Source organism: Lygodium microphyllum, chromosome 11, assembly GCF_053477565.2.
Source record: "Lygodium microphyllum isolate KBCC chromosome 11, Lygodium_microphyllum_v1.1.10, whole genome shotgun sequence".
Taxonomy (NCBI): domain Eukaryota; kingdom Viridiplantae; phylum Streptophyta; class Polypodiopsida; order Schizaeales; family Lygodiaceae; genus Lygodium; species Lygodium microphyllum.
Window position 1 is genome coordinate 48,578,596 of NC_141145.1, and position 7,823 is coordinate 48,586,418.

Here is a 7,823-nt window from a genome sequence, read left to right on the forward strand (position 1 = left end):
GCCATATAGCGCACCATAACTCCCACTATAAATTCTATGTTAAGAATATGAGTGACTATCATCCATATAACAAATTGCCCACTATGGATACATAAGGGATCTTGTCCATCTCGGGCTCTTGCTAATTAGACTGTGGATAATCAACCATACCAACCTTCATATGAGAATGTAAAAGACAACCAATAGGCTTAACATCTTGCATATGGAACTACCCAAGAACCTTTTGGATGTTCTCTTTCTGTGACAAGTAAAGGAGCCCCTTAGAGCAATCACACGTGATGCACATCCTAAGAGTATGCAAGGCATGTCCCATATCGTTCATCTTAAAGCTCTTCTTGAGCTAATTTTTCAAGGCATCTAGCTCATTATAAGTACTCCCAATCAATGCATCATCAACATAGAGTACCAAAACCATAAGGATTTGATCACGAGACTTCTTCATGCATAAACACAGATCCATATCACTACTAGTATATCCTTACCATTCCCTAGGTGCCTACTTAAGGCCATAAATACTCATTCTCGACTTGCATACTAGGTGTTCCCTTTCTTTTGCCTCAAAAACCTTATGATGTTGCATATAAATCTCATCATGCAAGTCTCCATGTAAGAAAGTTGTCTTGACATCTATCTGATAGAGGTCTAGATTGAGCTATGCAACCAAAGCCAAAACCAAGCATAGGACAATCATCCTGAAAATAGGAGAGAAGACTTCATTGAAGTCAATACCATGCTCCTACTTAAAAACCTTAATAATTGATTTGGCCTTATAGGCTAGCTTCGGGCATCCAAGGATACTCTTCAACTTGTACTTGCATGGCAAAGCACATTTTTCACTAAGAAAAGGAACCAAATCCCATGTATAATTTTTCTACAATGAGGCATACTCTAACTAGATACCCTCTCCTAAGAGTGACTATCACTTCTATGCAACATAGCCTCATCATAGGTAAGAGACTCACTAGCATCTATCACCATAACATAATCCATAGAGGGCATATCATCATGGTCTTGGGCTACTACAATATCAACTACCTGCTACTGCCTATCTAGCTGGTTATATATCTCCTCTTGAAATATCACCCTACGTATCTCAATGACCTGCTCATGATGCTTATGCATTTTCTCCTCATGGAAAACAACATTACGGTTGCAAGAATTATCTTTTGAGCCTTTGGATCCCATAAGCAATAGCCCATCTCACTTGCATCCCTATAACCAAGAAAGATGTATTTCATGGACTTAGGATCCAGCTTATTACACTTGTCCTTGGAAACATGGTAGAAAACCTCACAACCAAATACATGCAAATGAGCATATGAAACACTATATTAGGGAATTTGGGAATTCTCATATAGTTTGGGAATTCCTAATATAGTTAATATTTAGTGACATGATCAAATCTTGTCCCCTTACTTGAAACTCGAATCTACCCTAATTACTATATAGGCTGTCTTTCCAAGTTCCACTTTGAAGCATGGGTTAAGATCTAGCCACATGGCCAAATCTTTACCCCTTATTTGAAAGTGGGACTTGGGAGATTCCAAAATTCTCTAATATGGTCTTATGATGGAGGTTTTCTAGACTATATCTCCTCTACAACCTGATAATCAAGAGCACTATATGGGGAGCGATTAGTCAAATGTATGGTAGTAGTAACTACCTTAGCCCAAAAGTAATATCATAGGCATTCCAGACTAAGTATACTATAAACTCGCCTCCCCCCCCAAATCATCCTATTCATGTACTGAACCATACCATTCTAGGATGGCATGTATGGGGCATAGATCCACCAAAATCAAAATGATTAAGAGCAAGAGGCTCATCCATGCATGCAAGTCTAGAATTCTTATGCAAATTATGAGTTTTCCTAACATAAAGATAATGATCACAAGAAACAAAACACTTATAGTCAAGGGGCGAAAGATACTATGAGCATATAAGCATTTTCATTCCCTTTACTGACATGTGTCCAAGGCTGTGATGCCATAATAATGCATGTGATACTATAGTCACTACCAAAATATGGTCAATAGACCTAGATACAAGTAAGAGGTAAAGAGTGCCAGGCTTGGCATCTCATGCTAGGACAAGATTCCCACAAATAAGCTTCCATGAGGAGTCACCAAAAGTGATAGCATAACTTGTATCATGTAGTTGTCTAGTTGAAAGTAAGATTTTAGTCAAGGCTAGAACATCGCATACATTATGCAAAGTAAACATATTGCCTAAAGGAAACTATAGTTACACATCTCCAAGACCAATAATATCCAACACTAGGTCATTATCCAATTTGACAAATCCTATCATACTACAATAAAAATGGAATCAATCTTGATGAGAGGTAACATGAAATGAAGCCCTTGAATCAAGTAGTCCCAACATTGAGTGTAGGTAGATGAGGTATCAGTCAATTGAGAAACATCAAGAGAAGAAGTTGCAAGTATGTAGTCATCATCAAAATCAGTCTCTGCACAACATTAATCTCTTCAATCTTAAGCTAGACTTGCAAGGTACAATGCTATGATCTTTAGCCTTTCCCTTTTCCTTGTGCTTGTCATCACACATTTTATGGCATTGTGGTCAGATATGACCTTGCTTCTCACAATAGTGATGACCAATCACTGTAGACTTATGGCCATGAGACTTACCACAAGGGTGTCTAGGTAACTTAGAATGAGGCTTTTGAGAGCTCTTCCATGGTGGTCATTATAGCTCTTACCATTATTTCCTTAGATTGTTAAAGTATGAGAGGTGCATAAAGCATCTACATTCTTTCTGTTAACCTCTTCATTTAAGACAACCCCCTCTACATCTTACAATTTCATCCCATCAGTAGCCATATTTTGCACACATAGCAATACAGAATGTGTCCCATGACTTAGGTAATATAGCCAGCAAGAACAAGGGATAAATATTTTCCTTAAATTCAATTCCATATGAAGACAAGTGCCTGAAAATAGAATGAAACTCATTTAAGTGGGTGGAGATGAAAGTCCCCTCCTTGATATGAAGGTCCACAAGTTACTTTAGTTAATAAATTTGAGAGGTAGGGCTCTCCTTGTCATAGATATTGCAAATATTATCCTATAATTTCCATATAGTCTACTTGTTAAAGAAAACATTATAATAGAGACCTACTTAGAGAGTGATAATTCCACATCAAAGCATTTAAACTTTACACATTCATGTCTCAATGGCTTAATCTACAATTTCTACACTAGAACTTGCCAGATTTAAGCTACAATTTGTGCCATCCAACTACTCAATGGTAAAGATAGCATTATCATTTGACACACCAATCATAATGCAAGGATGAAAGTACAATCCAAGTACAATAGGACATTGTAAATGACAGAAAAATAGCCCAAAAACATAGCCAAATCAAGAACTAAGCAATAGAAACTGCCAGAAGGATGAGCTATCCACTAACTGTAATCAAGTAACTATCAAATCCATGTGATTGCCCTCAGATAGAATATATAAAACTAAAATGACAAGCTACTATAATGAACTACAGTAATATACCAACAGTCAGGTGTGTAGTAGTTTAAATGGTTATAGTACTAATACTATTTGTGTTAATAGTACTATCCATAATAACCATACCAACAATCTTCATAATCTAGATAAAAGAATCAAATAGGTTGGTGATACTGCTTGAGAGGTTAGATCTACAAATCTAGTAATATGTATTTAGTAGAAATAACTTTATGCTTCTTGATCATAGTTACAAGAAAATGATTTATATGGTCATTTATATGACAATACATAGAGATGCATTTTGAAGTCTTCAATGAAAAGGTTTAGGTGCTCACAAAAACGTTTTTTTCTTGATTATATTTGTAAATAAGTTTTTGAATCCTCAATATTTCTTTTTTTTTAAAGTTATACCATGTTCAACATGGTAACATTTAATATAGATACACCTCAATAAGCTCCAAGTAACAATAGTAATAAAATCTATAGGTTCTTTTACTTGTTTTGTTCTTGTAGATATCCTTGCTGTTTGGAGGCACCCTTGTTTTGCTTGTCCAAAATCAAATGAGAGAGTGAAAAATATCCTTACATAGATAATCAATCATATATTTGCAACATTCTCTTACTAATCTCCTACCTTTTAGCTTATACATTTCTTCAAGTTTTTTGGTTGGATACTAAGGTCTTTAGCAACCCTCCTATCATTATAAGGTCTTTTGTTGCATTGTTAGTAAGTATGTGCATTCCTACTATCTTTACAACTAACTTATCTACACTTTTCACACCTTTGACCATGCTTATTAATATACTTGTATTCTTTACAATTTCCTTTTGAAATTATTTGGTTGGCGAATACTATATTCTTCACAATTTCTTGTAGTTTTGCATACTATAAAATCCTACCAAGAATTTCTAATCACCCCTCTCCATAAAAATTTCTAGTAATATTAAGGAGATAATGCACTCTAGACATACAATCATATTCTTGCTCTTAGATATGCATAGCTTAGTTAGACATTTGTGCAATTAGTTGGGGATCAAGTAGAAAGGGAAAAAATGAAGAAGATGAGAGAGGAGAGGTGAAAGGGAGAGGGGGAGGGGAGGTTGGTAGACCTATTACCGATAGAGTGCAAATATGATAACAATAGAAAAGTATAAATTTGGTGGCAAATAATGTGAACATGATATTTATAGCCATTTCCAAGTCCAAAAATGTACTCTCCAAAAATGTAGTGCTCTTAATTTTCTATCTATTCATCTAACATAGCAATTGTGGTCAATTATTGTCATGGCCTTAAATGGTTCTCTCTAGGGTAGAAATTTGATGGGGTTATTCATCATTTCTCATTATGAGATGATGCCCAAGATGGGCATGTCACTCATTTTATATGAACATTTTTAGATAAGACATTTTATCAAGTGAGGGTTAGGATTATTCTTTCCCAAGTGTTGTGAAAATAGAAAAGAGGGGAGAGAGGTGAAAAATCCAATAGCACACACACAAAAGCAATGGAGATTTGAGAACACAAATAGATAGGTCTGAAATCTTCTTCTTCTTCCAATTAAAAGAACTAATTCTATAATATGATAAAATACTAATATCCAAGTACCACAATGTATGTACATATGGTCACTAAGTGTGAACCTATTAAGGGAAGAAGAGGCGGCACAGTAAATTTGCCATAACTAAGGATAGACTACACTTGGGGGGTAGGGGGGGGGGAGGGGGGAGTTCAAAATAAGGGGTTTTAAAACACCATTTTTATACATTTTTTACATACAAAAGGGTGTCATATAAAGGGGCTACTTACAGATTGAATAGAAAATAGTTGTGTTTTATTGAAGAAAAATTCACAGATTAGGATATTTATAAATAGGCCATGAACACACATTATATAGAGATTATATATATAGTGAAGCCCCCGAGAGACTAAATTGGTGTAGTCTAGCTATAGAATCACTAGTGTATCCTCATGTAAGTCACCTAACATACAATTGAATAATATCTTGCTACATCACCAAGGCATGTAGTGGATGCCAGCTTGTGTAGTGCTCAACATCTCAATACTCCCCCTCAAGCTCAGCAGCATGAGCCTGTGAACAAGCATAGTCATGAAGTGTTGAAGCTTCTCAACTCCCAAGGCCTTGGTGAAAATGTTAGAAACTTGATCCTCTATGTTGATGTAAATCAAGTCAATTACACTTGTTAGAACCCACTCCTAAATGAAATGGTGATGGACCTTTATGTATTTGGTTCTCACATGATACACTGGATTTCTACCCAATTGAATGCTACTAAGATTATCAGAGTAGATGATAACCTTCTTGTCCACCTACATCCCCAAATCACCAAGTAGCATGTGCAACCAAGCTACCTCACATGTTGCAATTATAGCACCTTTGTACTCTACCTCTATACTAGACAAGGCAACTTTCAGTTATTTCTTTCTACTCCAAGTAACAACAACACTCTCAAAGGAAAATATAAAACCACTAGTAGACCTCTTGTCTAAAATACTAGCATCCCAATCTACATCTGTTTAACCATGCAAGTCCAATGGTAGACATGCACCATAGAATAAGGCATAATTCAATGTGGACTTGACATAGCGTAATGTGCACCGCACTATATCCAAATGTGGCTTTCGTGGAAGTTGAAAAAACTAACTCTCTAAACTAACTATGTACTTTAGGTTTGGCCTAGTGATCATCAAATAGATAAGGCTCCCACAATCTTTTGATACATGGTGACATCCTCAATCAGATCATGTATGGGGCCCTGATTTCCCAAAATCAAGGCTTATTGTGGGATGAAAATGGGGCCCAACACTAGCTCTAAGGTAGAAACAATAATGTTGACTCCATTAATGCTCCTAAGGGCTTCTTAGTCAGATATGTTACAATAAGGGACTAACATGCATTTCCTATGTAGTGATCTATTAAAAAAATACTTTTTGTGCATATAAGTGATGCATATTTTTGTATCCTTTTGCGATGTTTTTTTAATGTTGCAAAAATGACATTTATGCTACATTTTTTGCGATGTTGGACAAACTACAATGAATCATGTGACACTTGCAGACTTGAATTTTTTTTTTGAAATGTCATGATAGAGGTCATTTTAATCTACAAAGCTAGCAAAGAGAAGGAGCATGACCATGAGATGGTAATCTATGTGGAAAGGTCAATTATAATAAACTTAGTAGCTAAAGTGCCAGATTGCCCTTGTTATAAGTTTCGAGATACACGCGCGACTTTGTTATATACTTAAAATATATATATGATGAATATTATGCTGGCGCAGAGAGAGAACAAATGAGAGAAAAGAAAGATGTAGAGATAGAGAGATAGAGAAATTGACAACACACTAGGGACTGGAAGATGAGCCAGCAGTCCCCCCCTTGTGGAGTTATATTATTGATAAGGAACAAGCTCCTCCGTTACACATAAACCAGTTCTTAATTGTAGATCTTGGAAACAAGATCATGGTTCCTTGCACAGTATACAGCTGGCTAACACTTGCACAACTTGGAAGTTGGCACCTTTTGATCCTTCTTGAGTCTCCTTCTCTCCTACACAATATGTGTAGGGCTCTCCTCTTGGCGCTTGATTTCAGTAGAGCTTTTGCAACACTTGAACCTTCTCTTCTTCTTTTGGAACTTGATTTCAGGAGGGCTTCTATAGCACTTGATTTCAGTAAAGCTTCCACAACACTTGATTTCAGCAGGGCTTCCGCAGCTCTTGATTTCAGCAGGGCTTCTGCAACACTTTCACCTTCTCTTCTCCTCTTGGATGGATGCAAAGTGATGCTTCCTTCCTCTCCCTCACACCCAAGAAGAGCCTCCTCTTTTATAGGCTTTCAAGAGCTTCTCTTATTGGAGAGAGACTTGAGTTGATCTTCATGCAAGATGTGGCTGTTCTAGGACCTACTCTGCAACTCTAATTTCGAGATATCTCTCTATGTGTTGTTCGGATGAAAAAACATCAAACACAAAAGTTGTAGATCTCGTTATTTTTTATAACTCTAGCGGGTTGTTTTTAGATATTATCTTTCTATCGTGATATATTTTTAAAAATGGATTCACCATGTCTTTTTTATAGAAAAAAAATAGCTTTTTAAAATGTACTCTTAACTTGTGGTCCATGCAACCACCTTAAGGAGAGTTCATAAAATTGCATTGGGCCTCAACCTTAAGATTGAATTCCACACAAAAGCTTGTGTCATTTTAGACCTTAGAAAGAGAAAACCACTTCTCTCCTCACTTCCAGAGGATCATGTCTTTCGCCTTTCTTAGTGAGAGAATTACCTCTCTCGTCTTTCTTAATGGAAAAAAAGACCTTAA